Here is a 20,981-nt window from a genome sequence, read left to right on the forward strand (position 1 = left end):
AGGCTGTGAACTCTTCCATGACCACCTTTCCAAGCCTCGCGAATACCCAGGATGGACAGAGTCATTGCATACATCTATAAATAAAGAAATGAATAATATGTTAAGACAGAGTGGAATTTAATTTACTTACTAATGCCACACCCTCATGGTGAAATTCGGTAGTGGACGAAGTCATCGATTGTTATATTGATCATTTTTTGCGTAATATAATATAAGTATGTACATACTAGCATACAAAAATAATTACCGCTTTTGTTTGCTATTAAACCGATTCTCCCCTCCCCCCTACCTTCTCGAAACTTTGGCTATCACCATTGTATGAAATTAACCAATGAATGAATAATTAACTGTCCCTGACTTTTCGCATCGACAACCACAGACGTCCCCAGACAACCTAATGACGAATATCTGGTCCTTTGCTGGAGTCAAACGATGTCCACTCTAGACTCCGTTTACCCAATTTTATCGTTTGGTTCATATGATCCCTTAAACATGATAGATCTAGAATCCACTGTATTTAAATACATGGATAATTGCTACATCAAGGCCTGAACAAAAACGATGCATGAGTGCGAACCACTAGCGAAATGGTCTATGGTCTCGAACATTTGTAGACGAGTGCGTTCGCTCGCCCACAAACCAAACGCAAGGCACGCGGCTTCATTTAGCAATGCAACGGGTGGCGTCTAGATGTATATATAGTCTAAGTGCTACATGGTCCTGTTTTCGTAGCAAAAGTCTGGTGGCACGGCGAAGTAACATTCTTGATATAGTATTAGAGCTGCAGCAAGAGCTGTTGCCATATTTTCTGTATCATAAATTTTGATTATTTGATAGATTAAAATTCCGTGGTTACCCAAAATTGGATATTATCTTGCTGACATATTCACGAAATTAAATAAAGATCGCGATTAACAAGTGGTAACGTGTCCGTGTAGGTCTCGGGTTTGAATCCTGTGTCTGGCAAATTTGTAGTTTTCCAAAATGGTGGCTGTATCACAGCATTTACAAGAGTTGATTTATTATATATTATTACCGAGTACTATACAATATAATATACCTCGACTTTAGGGGAGTTATTTCCAGATAAAGCCTTAATTATATGACTGGACTATAGATAAACTTATAATTTTAGTAATTCAATACAAAAGTTACAAGTTTTAAATATTTACTTCTTAACAAACCATTATAAATTGTGCTCCTATATTCTACCTTGAGCTAAGTTTTCTTTATAACTAACTACACGTGTATCCTTACATTTTCTTGGTTTCTCGTGCACCTTAGACGTTACTTCTATGAAATATAATACTTGTTAAGAATTGGTAAGTTTTCTTATGCAGGGAAACTTTCATTGTTATGCAGCTAGTGATCATGATTTTCACCAATTCAATGTCAACGATCAAGATTGATAATTATTGATTAACAGCTGTATTTTTTTATTATTACATGTATGCCCACATCCATACCTACAAAATCAAAGTCAAATATTGATATATGCATCGCCAATTTTTTAATACAGTAATTTTACAATTTTATGATTAACGACAAACCTTCAATTAAACAGATTAATACGATCGAAATGCAAAAGTTGGTCACGGCCAAGACTTTGACAGCAGATTTTTTTAATATGTATGTTTTTTGATAAATTTATTATTTCAGTAACCAGTGAAACAATCCTGTATCCATTCATCGTAACATAAATCATAAAACCATAAATTTCTGTCTGTTAAGCTGTGATTATATTATGATGCACGTCGCGCACTATCACGTGAAGTCACAGTAAGCTGCCGCTACGGGAAAAAGGTGTTAATGTCGTTTTTCTTGCTGTTTAAAATGTTATCAGACTGGTTCTCCCATCTCGTAGCACATTATAAACATTTAAAGTTTAAACGATCATTGTCAGTCAATTCTGCCAAAATCACCAGCACAACCATGAGGTCACCTCACGCGTACTGCACTGCATCTACACTCGCATGACTCAATGAACGTTTATCATTTTCTATATGCCTACACATTTTCGACTCATATCAAAATCGCGTGTTTTTTGTTTTTAGCGGTTGGCACTATGTATTTTCCATAGGAATATTGTCTATTATCTATGGATGTAATATCGTAAGTAATTTTAACGTACGCACACGTAGAAACTGTTAAAATTAATTGAAATTAGCATGAATAATGAATAATAATTCAAAATACTAATACATTATAGTTGGCACTCTCCATCATTGAATTTACTGAGACTTACATCATTGAATTTAATATTCTGCAAAATGACAAAACCATAGACTAAATTTGTCGCCGTGACAGTACGTGACGTGCACCATAATATAATCACAGCTTAAGTGTCTTTATAATTACAATTAATTCCGTTATTTTAATCATTTGTGGAACGTCATTGTAATTAAATTAACAAACAAAATTTTTTTTAGTTCGTCGACTAATATTGATTTATTTGAAAAATAATAAAAATGGGAAAGTACAAAAAACAAAATTGTTTTGTTCGTTAATTGAAGTGTCTTTTCGGGGGATTACTGCAAGCGCAATGGAAACCTTACTAGGAAAAGAATAAACCGTTTAGAATTTTAATCAAAAATTTTCCGAGTAGGTAATAAATTATAAATAGGAAAAGAAAATTCATTTTCTTTACTGAATTTAGACATTTTCCCGAAGATGGGCTTCTTTCGCACGAAAGTTTGCAAGTCAGCTTAAACACAAAAGTTGAATTTATTATAGGTAGACTGAGCATACGATCTATTCTTTCAACGGAACAGTTTCTATTAAGCGAAAGTGTAGAGTGTAGTGCTTTTTAGTGACAATTAACATTTTGTAAAATATTAATATATATATAATATATATATTTAAATCAACATTCATCTTGCGTTTTAAGTTTACTATAACTTATTTTTATGATCATTTTATTAATGAAATGTAGTATGGTAAGTTTTCTCAAAATGTTCCAAATAGCTTTTTTATTTAATTTAAAAAAAAAAACATCGATTTTTCTCGGAAACAAAAATCTCCTTAATCGATTTTTAGTTTGATCAAAATACCAAAGATAGTTCAGTTTTTTGTACACACGACAAAATGAAATGATACTACATTATATCTGTTTCCTCGAGTCAAGCCTATCAAGCACCATCAAGGCCGGTTTTGATTGGTCGGGTAGTTTAATCGAGTGGCGAATGATTTAGTTACCACTAAATGATTTAGTAACTGAAAAGTGTCCGAACACAGTACATTAGTGAGTGACGTGTGAAAATTAACAGGGCACAACTTAACAAAACAAAAATAAATAATTAACTATTTTTTTATTCAACGAATAATTCACAAGATTTAGAATTTAACATTCTTTTATTGAACATACATAATTTAAAAACACTTCTGATAAATATATAACCAAAAGACAGCAGGTTCGAACCTGCATGGTGAACCTGATTCATGAGTGATGAGTGTTTTCAAACTATGTATGTTCAAAAAATTAATAAGTTAATAACTTCATATATAATAGCTATATTAGAAGAATTGGAGGAAAAATTCTACGACAACCAATGAACTTGACTAAAGATAACGTGTTCATACTTGTCTCGTGGCTTGTTTAGTATTTAGGGATCGCTACTCGACCGAAAAATTAGAACAAAATGGATTGACTCGACTAAATGATTTTACTAAATTACTCGACTAAATTTCTCTGTTCGTACACGTTTAGTAACTAATTTACTCTTCACTCGACTAATCCGAACCAGCTTTTAGCGATGGGTGCAAGACTAGTCAATGCGCTCCTTAAAGACGTATACATTTTCATTATTAATTTAATTTACTAAAACGCTATTTTTGATAGTACTTCTTCGGCTTTTATTTAATATCTTGGTTGATTGTTTTTGTCACTTTTTTAATTTGTTATAATAAATGCCTATTTTGTTGAATATTCTTTAGTTGAAAATGTCCCTCTGAGGTGGACGAAATCGGTTCAGATATTATTAAATAAAAGATATTTTATTTAATTAAATTAATAATACGATGCATTTCCACTATGAATTGACAGTTAACACAATAAAAGAAAAAAATAAACATTTTCAATGATGCGCTGTGCATTTTGTTTTTAAACTTTATTATACTGTATAAAATTGTTTTTCTATCTTTTCTTCTTCTCTCTTGTGAGGGCAATATTTTTTATAATATAAATCTCGTGTTGTGAACGTCCTGAATTTTGATTTGCTATGTCCTCAATGTTTTGTTTTCTTAAATAAATAAATTATAATTCGGCGTCCTAGTGCCCTTATTGTCAGTATAAGAAAATATAACAGGTTGTGCGTCATGTTACCTAAATAAAGCTTTATTAATAGTTTCCCCTTTTTCCAAAAATGATACAGTTTCGTGTTATGTATAAGCCAACTCTGATGACGTAATCAGTGGATAAACATACGTCATAATTCATAATGTACCGATACGTAAAGACTCATCATTTGTTTATTTTTAAAATATACCAATCATTATTAAATAAGTTTCCAACCGTATAATATCTGTATCTCAGAATCAGACTGTTGTAGGTACTTAAGTCCATTTTTTTTTCAAAAATGTATAAAGTACAGAATTTTCATCTAATTTTTAATATATCTGTTAGCCCTATTTCACATTTTGAGTCCCTATCAGAAACCCGAAATTCTTAAACTAACCAAGCCGTAATTACATTAACCTGTGTTTTACCGAAAGTGTTCTTTTTGAAGATCAGATAGTCAGATAATATATGATTATAATTATATCAAATTCCAAAATTTTTTTAAGCACTAACTTTTTCAATTGTTACACCATTGTCGTGGCTAATTATTGGGAAAATAATCATAATCTTTACAACTGTGGCACAACTAAAATATCTATCAAAGAACAAAACGAATTTTTGGAATTTAATATAAATACTAATGTTTTATATAATAATTCAGTAAATTGATTTTTTTACATTATACTTTCAAACATTTTCGTTACCTACTATAAAAGTTCGTTTCTTGCCAACCTTTTTCTAACATTTTGTTATTCAGAACAAAAATCGATCGTGGCCCTCGACTTCGTAAGTAATTGGTTCCTGAAAATGTATATGGATGTTGAATGTACGAAAGAAGAGCAATGTGAAAAAAAAACATTAAACGTGCACTTTAAAATATTTATTTATCAATGACATCAACATGACAAGAGATTGAATTGAATACCACCCCTATTCCTTAATTTTACGATTTTAGAACGGAGAAACGCACAGTTTTTGTACTACCAATCGAAGTAATAGGTACCTACTTTGATGTAAGAAACAAAAATCGATTGCCAAAGTAGCTTGATTTAGAAGAGCGCTAATAAGTAGGTATTAAAATTGACCAATAGTTAAAATTTGTCGCAATTGATATGTCACTGCGTAGCATAGTGGTAATGCACGGATGGGGCGTAAACCAGGGAGATGCAGGGTTCGATTCCCCGCCGGGGTAGCTTACTTTTTTCAAAAAAAAATATTTTTTCTATTGGTTATAATATATTCTCTCAGAAAGCGTTTTTCAAAATTATGTATGTTCAAAAATCTAATTTTTAAGAAATTTACGAAATGGCAAATTGTACGCAAGTAGAACGTACAAAATTCGAGGGCCGTCTGTATATTAACGGCCTACATGCTCAGCGTAGGTCAAAATGGAGCTTTTAATGGTTAAACTACAACATACGGCAGTAGCCATAAATTGACAAACGATAATTGAAATAGGGAGTAATATCATGGTAACGCGCGTGTTTGAACCTGTACCGTTATTTAAAAAAATAAAATCGGTTAGGTACATGTTCAAACACACGCTTTAACTTGATCTTACTCCCTACTTCATTTATTATTTGTCAATTTATGGCTACGGCCGTATGTTGTAGCTTAGCTACTGGTAAATGCCAATTGAATGGCGTATTTTAAAAAAAACTACCTTATTCTTAAGTCAATAATTATTATAAAACAAACATTATTCGTAGGATGTTTACCACATTTGAATGATCAAAGACATAGCTTATAATAAGTATCTTTATAATTATCTTTCTTCAAATGTGTTAATCGTGCCCATTTTTGACTAATAAAATGCCTAATTTTTGTCAAATTTGGGATCAAAAATATTATAAAATATCATTCTTTATCGTAAATTAATTTTACTAATAATTTTGTAAATGCATTTAAAAATTAATGAATTTAAAAAATCTTAACACCACTGCACATGGACGTACTGATATATGACTATATTTTAAAACATTAGAACGAGAGGTTTAGAAGAATACTATTTTATATAATAAAAATACTTTATGTAGTCATAAAATGTTTAAAATAAATATAAAGGATAATAAGGCTTCAAAATTATATAAATAGATTATCTACAACGTTTAAGGAATGAGGTTTATGTTCTTAAAATACCATAAAAGCTCCATTTCGACCTACGCTGAGTATGTGGGCCCTTAAATGTTTTCATTCAGTGAACAATTGTTATAAATTTAACAATATTCGTTTCGTTGTGTACCTTTTGCCTCGAGAAAATATGGTCAGCCTCCGTTTATGAATAAAATTTTGAATTCATTTAAATCTCACTAAGAAACATTAAGTGAATTAAATTGAATCTCGTCGTTTCCTTTAAATAATTTTAGAGAAATACCTGCCTACTTAGATTAATAATTAATAGTTACTATTTTATCATTATTTTAAAATCACATTACTAAAAAATTTATACATTTTTCAGCATAATAATTCGCTCTTCAATATAGCATACTATACATATCTTAAATCTTATTTTACCTAAACTAGTGGTCGTCAAGCAGTGGCCCACGTTCATCCGCATATTCAATTATGTCAATAATAAATTGTATTAAAATTGTTATTACCTGGTGTTTCCTTAACTTATTACAAGCGTTTCACAAAGTTATCAATATTTAAAAAAAAAAAAAAAAGTATTATTTTTATTCAACGAATAATTCACAAGATTTTAAGAATGTACCATTCTAATTATTGAAGAACACTTTCTGAAAAAATATATTATAACCAATAGAAAAAAACTATTTTGAAAAATGTAAGCCACCCCCGGCAGGGAATCGAAGCCTGCATCTCTTGGGTTTATGCCCCGTCCGTTGCATTACCTCTATGCTACAAGGCGGCGTATGCTAATGAATGGGTATTAAAAAGGCTAATAGTTAAAGTTTGCCGCAATTAGTACGTCGCCTTATAGCATAGAGATAATGCAACGGACGGGGCGTAAACCCAGGAGATGCAGGGTTCGATTCCTTGCCGGGGTGGCTTACTTTTTTCAAAAAGATTTTTTCTATTGGTTATAATATATTTTCTTAGAAAGTGTTTTTCAAAATTATGTATGTTTAAAAAATATGTGTTAAAATCGCATATCAAAAGCATTGAGTAGATATTTCGTCGACTCCATAATAAAAATGTTGAGGAAATTACTTTCGTTATAACAGAATACTTAACAACATTAGAAGAATCCTTAAAAATACGGAAAATTATAATTAGATACATAAGCCATTTTGTATATTTAATCAATTACATCGAATTGTATTTTAAACATAACGTTAAAACAATTCATTCAAACCGATTACCCAGCTCTCTTCAGAAAGACTGAAAATGTATTCGAGTTTTTAATTTCATGTGATATCAGTTTTACAACATTAACCAATATAAAATGAAAAGTCTACTAATAAAGTCGAATAAAATATGAGGGTAGCTATATTTTATATTGCTAAAATCTGCAATAACTGGCAAGTTCAAGTATCGCATTAAAATTGATTTTAAGAATTTTAATTTTCATGAAGATTTTAGTTACAGTTCTATAAATAAATATTATTTTAGAATAAAACTTACTTATTTAATGTTATGTAGGTATTGTAATATGTCATATATAAATTCTAAGTAAAAGGTTATGCGTGTATATTTTCATTTAATTAGATATTGTTGACACTGTGAGATATAGATAGATATTTTGGAATTACAACGTAATGAAATATTCACGATTTCACTTTCGTTTGAAAATATCCAACAATTTAATCGATATTTACAAAAACTATTGAAGAAATCGGTTTCGAAATGAAAAATTTAGTCATTACGTGAAAATATATACATTAATTTAAATTTGTAAAGAAGGATATTATGCGATGAATTTACAAACTTGCCATCTCTATTATGGATTTATGTATTTTATTATTCAGATAAAATCGCGTTTTCAACATTTACATTAGATAATAATATGAAGGTTGTCTGTTTTTGAATGTTAATAAATCATTGATTGGTAAAAATTATTAATTATTTACACTTATAAAAGCTTTGGGCAATTTAATACAATTATTTTAATGTGTGTGGTATATATAGTATTTTACAATAAAAATCATTCAAATAATAAATTAATTTACAATTCTTGTAAGAGGATAGTGTCATACTCGATCCTTGACCAAATCAAAACCAAATATAATAGTAGTATAGTCTCGGGTAGGGATTCCAATCCCGGGATCCCGAGCTATTTTCGATACCTATGATCTCATACGGTTCACGGCAGTTTCATATTTGGCTGACTAATTAGATTGATGAAACGAAAAGGCCATAAGGCCCTAAGTACACCATGATTATTTGCTTTACTATTTTAAATCTCGTTAATCCATTCATTAAGTCTTTACTATCAAAAACAGCAATCTCATATTTAATTCACATTATTATTTATATTACAATATTATTTACTCCATTAAACTTATGTATTTCCAAGATTGAACGCAGATAAACAACATTAACAATAAATGTCGTAAATAGTATAAATTATAGTAGATTTATTTTTGACCGATTTTATCAATGTTATTTGTAAATATAAAAAATGTATATTAACAATGAAAAAAAAATGTCAATCCTGGGATTGTCAAATTGTAATCCCGAAATCCCGGGATTACAATTTTGGCTCGGGATTGGATTCCTTAGTCTCGGGTAGGTATTATATGCCAATTATGTAAATTAAGCCAAACAATGTGTATAGATTTCCACAGCAGGGTATCCATCGACAAAAGAAAATTGTGTATTTCTTTGACTAGAAATGAGTTGAAGCTCATATTGGGCCAAAGAACAGGTCTCACAATTAGTAAAATATTTGGTAATTTAACGGTAAGAAATGAGTCGAAGCTCCATTATGAATGTGATGTTCAGGAGGATATTGTACACTCAATGGTACAAATTTTAGCTAAGCAGAGTACAGCTGCGACTTGCAGTTATCATTGAAAATTTCGAGGTACTGAAATGTACCCTGTCATTGGGGAGAGCTCAGTAAAATCGTATTTAACAGAATTCATGGAAACACTACTACTTGAACAACGAATTCTCACTCAGAGGAGGAGAAGCGTCAATAGACAGGACATCACGATCAAAACCTTGGTAAAATAATAATAAAAAAGTAAATTATCACACATTAATAGTTCGGCTACGATTGAAAACTCATACAAAAAAAATTATGTAAAAAGTTTACATCTGTTAGATCAAATTATGTTATTAAATTGAGAAAAATGGAAAATTATTAAAACTTATTTTTATAAAATGAAAATATCCCGTAGCAATAATTTAATATTAACTGATGATAAACTACATAGGTGTATATTATGAATAATTCATTTTTATCAAAGTTTATAATATTGTTTATTTTAAGCTTGCTCTATTTTCTGAATAATTTTTGATTCCTATTTTAATAAGCTCTAAAATCAATATTTTAAATAACATTAGTTTTTAAAAGAGCTTGGTTTTTTACTTTAATATTTCTAACTCCGTGAATATAAATATGTTTTTATTTATTTAGGTCAGCCAACAGGATCAATCATAGAAAATAATATGTGACGGTCCCAATAACAGAAGGACACAAAAAGCATAATAATGCAATTAAATAGATCGAATATTAAGAACAGCTATAAATAATAAAATTTGAGAGTTTTGTTATTGAAAATGGTTAAAAAAAGAAAAACATATTAGTAGTAATGATAAGAAAAATATTTTAAAAAAAAAATAAAAAAAAACAGCAAACCATAAGAATGTACGAGTATATATACATATTATATAGAGGACAGGCAATAATATAAGAAAAGAAAAATACAATAAAAAGGTATTCGTCCAGATACAATTAGTCGTGCATTTTGAAGCAACTTAATTTGAAACAGGCAAGAGAATAAAACAGATCCACTCGATCACTTTGAAGATTTAAAGTTTTGCAGAATCGAGCCACCGGAAAATTGTAACCTAGATTGATTTTATAATATGTATTGGATTTTGAAATGTTCCATTTGGGAAGAATAATTATTGGCTAAGTTAAGTTAATATGAATGTAATTGCTGAAAAATAGATGATTTAATAAACGTTTTTGCACTCGTTCCAATCTATTGACATGAATTATTAGTATAGTGAGAATTCCATCCTGAATTGCAATATTCGAGTTGCGATCGTACAAGTGAATTATAAAGAAGAATTTTGGTAGAAAGTTTTTTGAAATCTTTCTATAGCCTCAAAAAAAAACGTAACTTTGAATTGGCTTTGGAAATAATCGAATCAAAGTGGCAGTGGAACATGAAAGAAGAATCAATCACCCCGAGATCGCGGATTTCCGACACCTCAGTGAGCATCTATATGGTATTTTGCCTGGTATGGAAAACGTCGACGAATGAATTTCATATGAAAGCACTTGTCGGAGTACACCATGCACCACATATGAACATTATCTAGGTAAGTTTCATGTGATCAGCGTATAATAGACAATTGGAATTGAGAATCACTTTTGTAATGTCATTAATAAAAATGCAGAAAAGTATTGGTCCTAGATGTGAGCCTTGTGGTATACCCGATGGAACTGGGAATGCGTAGATGAATAACAGGTGACTACGACACTTTGTGAATGGTTAATTAAATAAGAGTACAGCAATGATAGGAAGGGGTTATGAAAATTTAAGTAGCTGAGTTTTTTGTACAGTAGTTTGTGATTGGCTGTATCAAAAGCTTTGCTGAACTCTGTGTAAATTGAGTGAACTTGTTTACCAGAGTTAATAGATTTATCCAGGTAGTTTACATAAGCAACTAAGTTTGAAGTTGATCGTCGAGGTAAAAATCCATATTGAAAGTTAGTTAAAGATTATTTGACATGGTGACAAATATTTTTGTGAATAAGCTATATATATATATAATAAGTACCGATATAGCTTTATAGTTAGTCATGTCGGAGACATAGCCCTTTCTAAAAATAGGTATGATAAACGCTTTTTATCCAAATTGTTGGAAATATTTCGGATTGAAGTGATGCGTTATAAATTATGGATAGTGGGAGGACGAGAGATTAAGCGCAGTCTTTTTATGAAAATATAGTGAATACCGTCACGACCAGCACCTTTGGAAGAATATATTAGTTTAAGCTCTGCTAAAATGCATTTATTATCTAACTATTATAACTGAATCAGTTCCAAGTTATTGGAAAAAGAACTGGTGTTAGGTGTTACAATACTGAGAATCGTGGCATTTAAATATACTGATCTAATCTCATTATCCTGCAAGAAGATCGCAGATTGAGGATCCCTCAAAAGCCAATTCGTTATGATAAAACAATTATTCAGCTGGTAGGGCATATGAGTTTTTATTTTGCTTTTGACATACGACCAAAGGAGCAGAGAATATTATTAATAAGACGGAATAACTAGAGGTTGTGAACGAGATTTCTCGTTTCGAGAACTTTCGAGAAATAATAAAAAAAAAGAATGTCGTTTCTCAAAAGAAAAAAATCAGAAATATAGAAATTCTCATTTATCAAGGAAGAGAGAAGCGTCAAGTAAAATCTTGAGAATTCGATAAATAGTTACCAGGATAGTAAAAAAAGTGTCGTCCATGATTTTCAATAAAATTTTAGGGAAAATTTTAAGAGCTAAAATTTGTTATAAATTCGCCAGTAAAAATGGACTCTAAAGAGAATTTTCACGAGAATTCTCGAGATCTCGGGGAATCAATAAACCAATCTTGAACTTTCAGGAATCAAATATTCTTGCATTCAAGAATTCTCTACCTTCGAGAAACAAAATAAAACGAGAAAGTACAACCTCTAGGAGTGAGATATAGCGCCGGAATCAACAAGTTTTGATATCAAACTTTTGTTACAAACATCGCGCGGGTTAATAAAATGTCTAAAAAATTAATTATATTTTTATATTTACTTGTTTTCATATATGTATTATTAAGAAACCTAATTATATTGTGTACAAGATAGGTGGGGGCTATTTTGTAACAACGTCAGTAAATTTGAAGTAACTAGGAAGATACTAAAAATATAATTTTCTAACTTTATTATAATATGTAGCCTTTGTCTTACAATATTTTCGCAAAACGTTCTATAATGAAAATGTCGTACGGCAAAACCTATTTTTAAATAATAATATAAACTCCGAAATAATACATAGGTATAGATAGGTAGCAATAAATTCTAATGAAATTATCATATTTGGATAAACTCTGAACACCTCGATATAATTCAAAATTTGGCGGGAATTGATCCAATTCCTAATTAATACTGGGGCTATTTCCATCAGGGGTAGAGAGAGAGTTTATTGGGTATCATTCAAAAATATATTTGTTTAAAACAATATTACTCCTTTGTGTTGAAAGTGAGATATTTTTATATTCTAAAGAGCAGCAAAAACTCAAAAAGCATTTAAATTCTAAACAAAGTAATAAAACAATCAAACGATTGCCTGCATGAAATAAAAAGTGTCTAGATAGAAGCCAAAATTGATGGATAATAATTTTTCTTTATACTCGTATAACTGAAAAATTCTAACAAAAGCATTTTCATTTTAAAATTTAGAAAAAAATTATATTCATTGTTGATAAAACAACATCAAAATTGAGTCGTGAGAACAATTTGGATTCTGTTTTAGAGGTTCAAATGGTTTTTGTATTCTTGAGAGATGAACTTTTTATTAGCAAAAATGGGTAATTAATTGTTTGAAACCCTGTGCAGCTCTTGATCTTAAAAAATGACAGATCTACTTAATTCTGAAATTCAAAGCAGGCAACTAAGATTTGCTTAAATTGTTAAATATTAATATTTTTGGTACAATGTAATGAACTTATAGAGTTTATTAATCCTACATTTCCCCAAAAAATTTAATGGTTGCCCCACTTGGAATAATTTACGTCAGTTTCTTCTGATCTAAATTTTTTTTCCGACCATGTTCGATCCTAATAAGATAATATGGGCCTCCACAGAGTAAAGATTTGCATTAACAGATTTTGTTTTTACGAGGAATGGATGTCAGCCACTTGCTCAACCTATTAGGTCCATACTCTGACTCATACACAAATTGAAAAACAATATGTGCACTTGCCAGACTCAGGATTCGAACACGAGACCCACGACGTTCGACTATCTATACAATAATTTATACAAATTATGAACGGTGACATTGATATAAACTTTAATTTCAACCCCATCTTTTCGACTGATACAATTATCACAATTTTCTTATAAATGAAAAAACACAAAAATGATAGTTAAGTAATTATAAACAAATTATATAATAACATCTAATATAATATGTAAATAAATATTTATAATATGTTTGCTAAGGAACAGCTAATAATATTAAATTTGGTTCCTGTTTATAACCCCAGAACATAACAGACATCAGTCACTTTTTACGAAAAAAACACTACTGTTGTCACACTTTTTGTTATATATTTTTGACAGTTTAATTTAAAACTCACCCCACACAATGATAATATGTAGATAATATTTTCAAATTTCAGAATCGAACACCTTAAAGAATAATTAATGACAATTCAATGACTTATGATTATCAAATAGCCCCGGTCTATCCCTTAATTATTCTTGTTGAACTTATCATTATAAAATTTGTGGTAATAGCTCAATCAGTTATCATAAATACATAAAAAAACATCATTTCTTTTGTTCTTTCTGATAAAAAAACAACATAACGTGTTTAATACTTACCCAGAGTAGCGTAAAGAAGATCGTAAAAATGATTCGCCACTTCGCTGGAGCCATCTGAAGGAATATCAAACACTTTTTAAGAAAACAAAATTATTATTACTAAAATAACTTTCCTTTACGTTGCCTGTACGGTATTTCTGAGAATCGAGCGATTTGGCGCGTTACTAATGTCAGTTGACGAAGTGAATCTGTCAAATTTGTTGTTTGACGCGAGAGAGAAAAACGCGATTTGTATCAGGAGAGGAGAAAGTCAGACGGGTGCCTTCCCCGACTGTCGACGATGGAATAAAGGGGCGAACTAGAATTTTATTCGTAGGCGCGCGACGGAAGGGTGTCTTGACCATGCGCGAAAGCTCGCTGTAGCGTAGGACCGTAGGTAGATAACTTTGCTACCCTGTTGGAAACATTTCATTTCTGCTTCCCGCTTATGTGCGAGTAGATAAAACACTGGGTATAAGATAACAGCTAATGTGTTTAATTAAATTTCCCTTTATAGCAGATTCTCTCTGGCATAATTTACTCATAAAAAATATTATTTTAATCAATACTATTTATAATATATTGTAGGTACTAGATTTAAGGGTGTAAGTTTATATAAATATTAGTTAATTTTGTCGTAATTAGTTAGAACGCGTATGACTCAATAGGTCGGAATCCAATGAATGCCAATTCGAATCCATTTCTTTTCAAAGTTTTTTTTTCTATAGTTATGTTTATGATGCATTTGAAAAAGATGTATGAAAATACATATTTTAGAAAAACCTCACATACATATTATTATAATAATGCTTATGTCAGACTTAAATACGGGTAAGTATCCGGAAATAAATGAATAACTATTAAGGTAGTCTAACATATTATTAGAATAATAATTAGGTATTTCAAAAGGTTTAGTAACATTTGATAAATTTATTGTACGTATTAGGTATATGACAATTTAGACCGGTTTCGTCTTAAAGAATATTTTATATTGGTAGGATACAATTTTGTTAAACAATATTTGAGTCACCTAGAGTGACTCACTCATTAATATTCGAGGGAGTTCAATAATTACAACGTTTTTATTAGCTCGTATTCTTGTTTGTCCGGTGGTTGTTTGTCCAGTACAAATCTTGCAATCGATTTTTAACTAACTTCCCGACTAGCTAGACATTTGAAACTTTTAAAATATATCAGAACACGATGCCAATGCATTATTTTAATACTTTTTGCCATCTTTAAGCAGAATTGAATTCATTTTCAGTTAATTCTGTTTTGTATAGAAAGTTATTTCAGAAAAATCCGTAAAAAGTAAAAGACTATTATTGGTTGCTAAGGGGGTGGTCCTAGCAACTAAATTATTAATATATACGTGCGTTACTATGCAAATCAAAATGACATTTCAGTATTCTATATTTGTTTGTTTGTTTGTTTTTTATTTACTTCATATCAAGTACAAGTTTGAGCATAATAATTCAACAGAAAATTTAAAAACGTTGTATATAAAAAGTTCTTTTTATCTTGTAATTATTTTTTTCTAATTACAGAAAGCAGTGCTCTGTTCATTTTTTGCAATTATCTCAAAACTCGATTTTTGGATTATGTGAGTTATGACTCTAGGCAACTCATTCATACGATTCTGTTAACACCTAATGTGACTTATAAGTTTACATTTGAATATTTTCATTCGCTCCACATCATGTTATTTACACATTTACAGGATAATGAATGCTGCACGTGTCGTTGATGTTTAGCTATTTTCGATAGCTTTCCTTCTAAACTTTTAAACATAAATATGCAGAGGCGTAGCAAAATTTTTTAGCACCCGAGGCAGTAACAAACAATAATTTGCCCCTAACGTAATACAAAACTTGACATATTTAAGCAATACGGAATACATGACTAACATGTTGGCCGTCCAGGTCTTCTCTTGCCCTCGGGGATTGCGTATATTAACTTTTAACATATATGTTTTCATTTTAATTATCAATAAAGAATAATAAAAACTTATTTTTTATAAATAATAAATACTAAGAAACAATATTTTTATCTTAATTATATATAATATTAAATTATAAATTTTCACCTTATCTTATCTAAGGATCGTTTTCTCAACAATTTGGTTATTTCAGGGTGAGTATTCTCTTGAAATTTTTCTACTTTCGGCTCTTAAAATTTCCCGTAAACTAGGAATACTGCACTGATGTTTGGTGAATAATTTAGAATTTACAATAGCATCATTAGCTGTGCGTTAATATTAAGTTTACCTTTTCATGGTGTCGATTTCACTAAACTCAAAAACCTCACTTACCTATTTTATTTGTTCACTAACTGTACAACCATAAAAACATATACACTGAAGGGTTTTGCAAAATTAAAATTTGCAGATTTTGAAAAATATATTTACAATAGCTCATTTCTAAATACTATATTTTGATAGTCCCTGGAAAAACCTTTACGACAAGTTTGGGTAGAATTAGCCTAATTCGTACACTGACACTTTTGTTGTTATTGTCGACTCGTCATATTTTCTTTAATATATTTTTACTGTGTAGGTACATAATTACTCTCCAACTAGAAAAAAATACCGGGTCAACATTCTTGGATGTGGCTTAGTTCAGCAAACAAAATATTATGATTAAAAGCTTTGCCGAGCACGCCATCTCTGAACTCGTTTATTTGTCAAGCGGCGACGCTTAGCCGATGGTTCTTCGTCATCCACAGTGTTTCTATTTTTTGATTGATTTTGTGTTGAATAACACACTAATTTCCGTGTCCGGAAACTTGTACGTATGCAGTCCGCCGTATCACGCTTAATGTTGATACCGTGAAATGTTGTATCGGAAATATATGGGGCCGTATGCATAGATTTAATATAACTCAGATAGAGTCATGTCTCAGACGGCCATACGAAAAAATGCAACCTTTTCAGTCGTTTTCCTGTCCTGTTCTATCCTTTGTCCTGCCCAATCTCGTGTCTCACAGCGACAGTGCTGTACATATGCGCCCGTCATGCTAAATCATTACTCAAATTATATCGTCTGTGCTACCCGCTTGGCCGTATGCCCGTATATTAAAGACCGTCCAACCTCTTTGAGTCGTATAGTACTGACATAAAATTCATGTCTAAATAAAACACAGTTCTTGTCGGTTTACACTTTACAGGAAGCCAGCAGCAAACAAATTTTGAAAAAAGCCGATATACTGAATTATTTTTCAGGTTAGTTAAGTTAAGTTTTCATTCTTGAATTCATGAATTTTGCCAAAATCAGCTATGAAAATTGAATTAATGTTCATATTGATTCTAATAAAATTGGAGACCGTATAGTATACGATTATCTCTTTCGGATAGAAAGCTCACGGCGAACTGTGCCACGGTGAAATGTTTTACGTGCAATTTACATGTAACCGTTTTACGATAGAGCTATTTGAAGTTCAATGATAAGTTTTTTGGTTAAAAATGAATTTATGTATGTTCATTTTTGAATAGAAAATATTGGGACTCAAAATAACTTAGCTTATAAAATCAGCTTTTAGGATAGACTAGTACTAATACTAGCATATGTGATACTGATGTACATAAGTATAATCTTTTTCAGTAATCCACGTCCACGTATCTTACTTGCCCCCCCCCCCCCCCAACTTTACCATCACTGGTTTACACCCTGTTACCAAACTGCTTAACGGCCCACATGCTCAGCGTAAGTCAAAATGGAGCTTTTATGATATTTTCAGACCCCCTGGACATTCCTTAAACGTTGTAGATAATCTATTTATATAATTTTGAAACCTTATTATCCTTTATATTTATTTTAAACAGTTGATGACTGCATAAATTATTTTTATTACATAAAATAGTTTTCTTTTATACCTCTCGCTCTAATGTTTTAGAATATAGTCATATTTCAGTACATCCATGTGCAGTTGTGTTAAGATTTTTTAGGTTTATTAATTTTTAAACGCATTTGCAAAACCATTAGTAAAATTAATGTTAACATTATATAGTGACATATTTACGATAAAAAATTATATTTTATAGTCTTTGTGATCCCAAATTTGACAAGAACTAGGCATTTTATTATTCAAACTCCCTACTTCATTTATCGTTTGTCAATTTATAGCTACGGCCGTATGTTGTAGCTTAACCACTGAGAAATGTCAATAGAAATGGCGTATTTCAAAAAAATACTACCTTATTATTAGGTCAATAATTATTATAAAGCAAACATTATTCGTAGAATGTTTATCATATTTAAATGGTCAGAAACATAGTTTATAATCAGTATCTTTAGAATTATCTTCAAATGTGTAGATCTTACCCATTTTTTGAATAATAAAATGCTTAATTCTTGTCAAATTTGAGATCACAAAGATTATAAAATATATTTTTATCGTAAATATGTCACTTTATAATGTTAATTTATATAGCAACTACTAATTAACATTAATTTCACTAATGGTTTTTAAATGCGTTTCAAAATTAATAAATCTAAAAAATCTTAATACCACTGCCCATGGATGTACTGAAATATGACTATATTCTAAAACTTTAGAGCGAGAGGTTTAAAAGAATACTATTTTATGTAATAAAAATAGTTTCTGCAGTCATCAACTATTTTAAATAAATATAAAGGATAATAAGGTTTCAAAATTATATAAATAGATTATCTACAACGTTTTAGGACTTTAATTAAATTATGGTGAATTAGCTACGTAATAACAAATTTTTGATTTTGCCACTAACATGGTTCTTTCCACCGCGTTAAATTTCAAAACAATTTATTATATTCGTAACGCTAAAAATGTACCTATAATTAATACTAAATATTATTTTTAATGATTATAATAATGCTGAGTCTTCATGCAAAACAGCCTTCGTTAGTAATGAGAATATTAAAAGGAGCTTATAAAAACATTTTTAATTTTTTCATTTCGTATTTTACAGTATTTTATCTTTTAATAAAATAATGTTTGTTGGCAATTTTATGGCTACAGCTGGTTCAATTTTAATAAAACCGATTTAAGCCCAATGAATATGATAACGTTATGTTATTAATTTTTAAGAAAAAAAAATCAGAATAATAATATTAATTTTATTTTAAAACCTCAATATTATTATCAAAAAATTAATGAATAAATTTAAAAAATATATATGTAATGGTTATAAATTCTCCAGTTCTTTGGACACTATCCAGATGGGAAAACCATATTTTGGTAATAAATATCTAGGGTCCCGCTCAGATAAAAGGGAAGTCGCCACACGATGATAATCTCTCATTATATTCAGCTATACGGACGGTAGAATGCAGGGATCGCTGGAGATAGTACTATGATATTTGTAAGAAGCCACGATCCACAACAGTGAGGGATATCAAAACGTGTCATTATTCGCGATTTGTAAAATATTAAACATGCGCAGTAATCAAATAATTGTGAAAGTATATCTTACACATATATTATCTTCAATTGTTATCAAATTTAATAGATTATAGTCAAATATATTTAGTAAATTATGGAATGGTGTTTGTAATCGACTCTTAATTTTGGAGAAATATATATATATTAAACATACGTAATTATTTTAAAACATCTCATGCCATACATTCACTAGAAAAAATCTTTTTATAAAAAAAAATATGACATTCAGCTGATCCAGTGGTTACAGGTTTATGCATGAGATGTTCATCAAATTAAGCATGTTCAATATATAGACTGTTACATTCTCAAATCTTGTAAATTATTCGTTCAATAATAATAATAATAATAGTTTATTATATATATATATTATATATATGAGGTTATTAGTTTTAAAATCAGTAATCTTCAAATTTCACCGTTTTGAGATACTTACGCGCAAAAAACCGTCTAGTGTATTTAGGACTGCAAATAAAATATTTTCATTTTGAAAACATATTCGTAAATAATTAGAAAAGGCAAAAAGCAAAATAAAATGTAATTAATGTCATTAAAATTAATGAAAATCGTGTTTAAAATTAGTTTAACTTCGCAATCAACATTCAGTTTAATTCAATTTAACTAACAAACGGACCTGAATTTTATATTTTATGGCCTACATACGATTAAAAGCATCTACAGAATCAGAATCATGAAAAATATAATATAGAGCTTACCGACTTTGTCACTAATAGCCTCATATAAGTAACTATTCTATACACAAGGCGGCTATCGATAGTAGTTTATCATAGTTATGTATTGAGGCCCCGAATTTGGAACGACTGCGCTACGTTGCGACTACGCTGAGAGTGAAGAGGCGACGTTGAACCTGGCTCGGCCACATGTTACGAATGCCAGAAGAGAACTTCAACCTGACTTACCTGTTCTTCAAGCCGACCGGATTCTGACGTCCTGGAAGGCAGCTAAATATTATATCTATAGAGTGTATACGGCGGAGCTACGGGATGCTGGCTTAACCTGGAACGATGCAAGAAGACTGGCGAGCGATAGGGATTCTTGGAGGCGCTGCGAGGTTTCCATAATATGCTCCAACTAAGGGGCGGATTTGGAGAGAGAAAAAAGAAGAAAAAGAATCGAGGCGATTAATTGTTACAATAAGTTAACCGTCTAAACACTCTAAACCTAAACTATAAAAAACTGCTATGTTTTAACAGCCCCTCTCTTGGCTGTGTTAACTTTTAGAGCATGATAGACAGTTTTGACGGCAATTATAATACCTTAATACATGAATATGATAAACTACCATCGATAGCTGCCTTGTGTATAGAATAAACCAACTGGTGTACCAAATAAGGCTGTGTTCTAAATTAAATATAATGTTTACGACAATACCCTTTTATGGTATTAATATATTTTATTTGGCCATTACATGATAATTTCTAATATAACAAAAGACAAGTTATCGTAATTAGCGTTGCCAATTTAGCGTTTTTCTTGCCAAATCTAGCATTTTTTGAAAAGCAACTAGCTTTCAAAAAACGCATCTGGCCTGTGGCGTTTTTACTAGCGTTTTTTGATACCTCCAAC

The sequence above is a fragment of the Rhyacophila brunnea genome, unplaced genomic scaffold (genome assembly GCF_057557595.1).
Source record: "Rhyacophila brunnea isolate RB1 unplaced genomic scaffold, BYU_Rbru_1.0 scaffold_18, whole genome shotgun sequence".
NCBI lineage: Eukaryota > Metazoa > Arthropoda > Insecta > Trichoptera > Rhyacophilidae > Rhyacophila > Rhyacophila brunnea.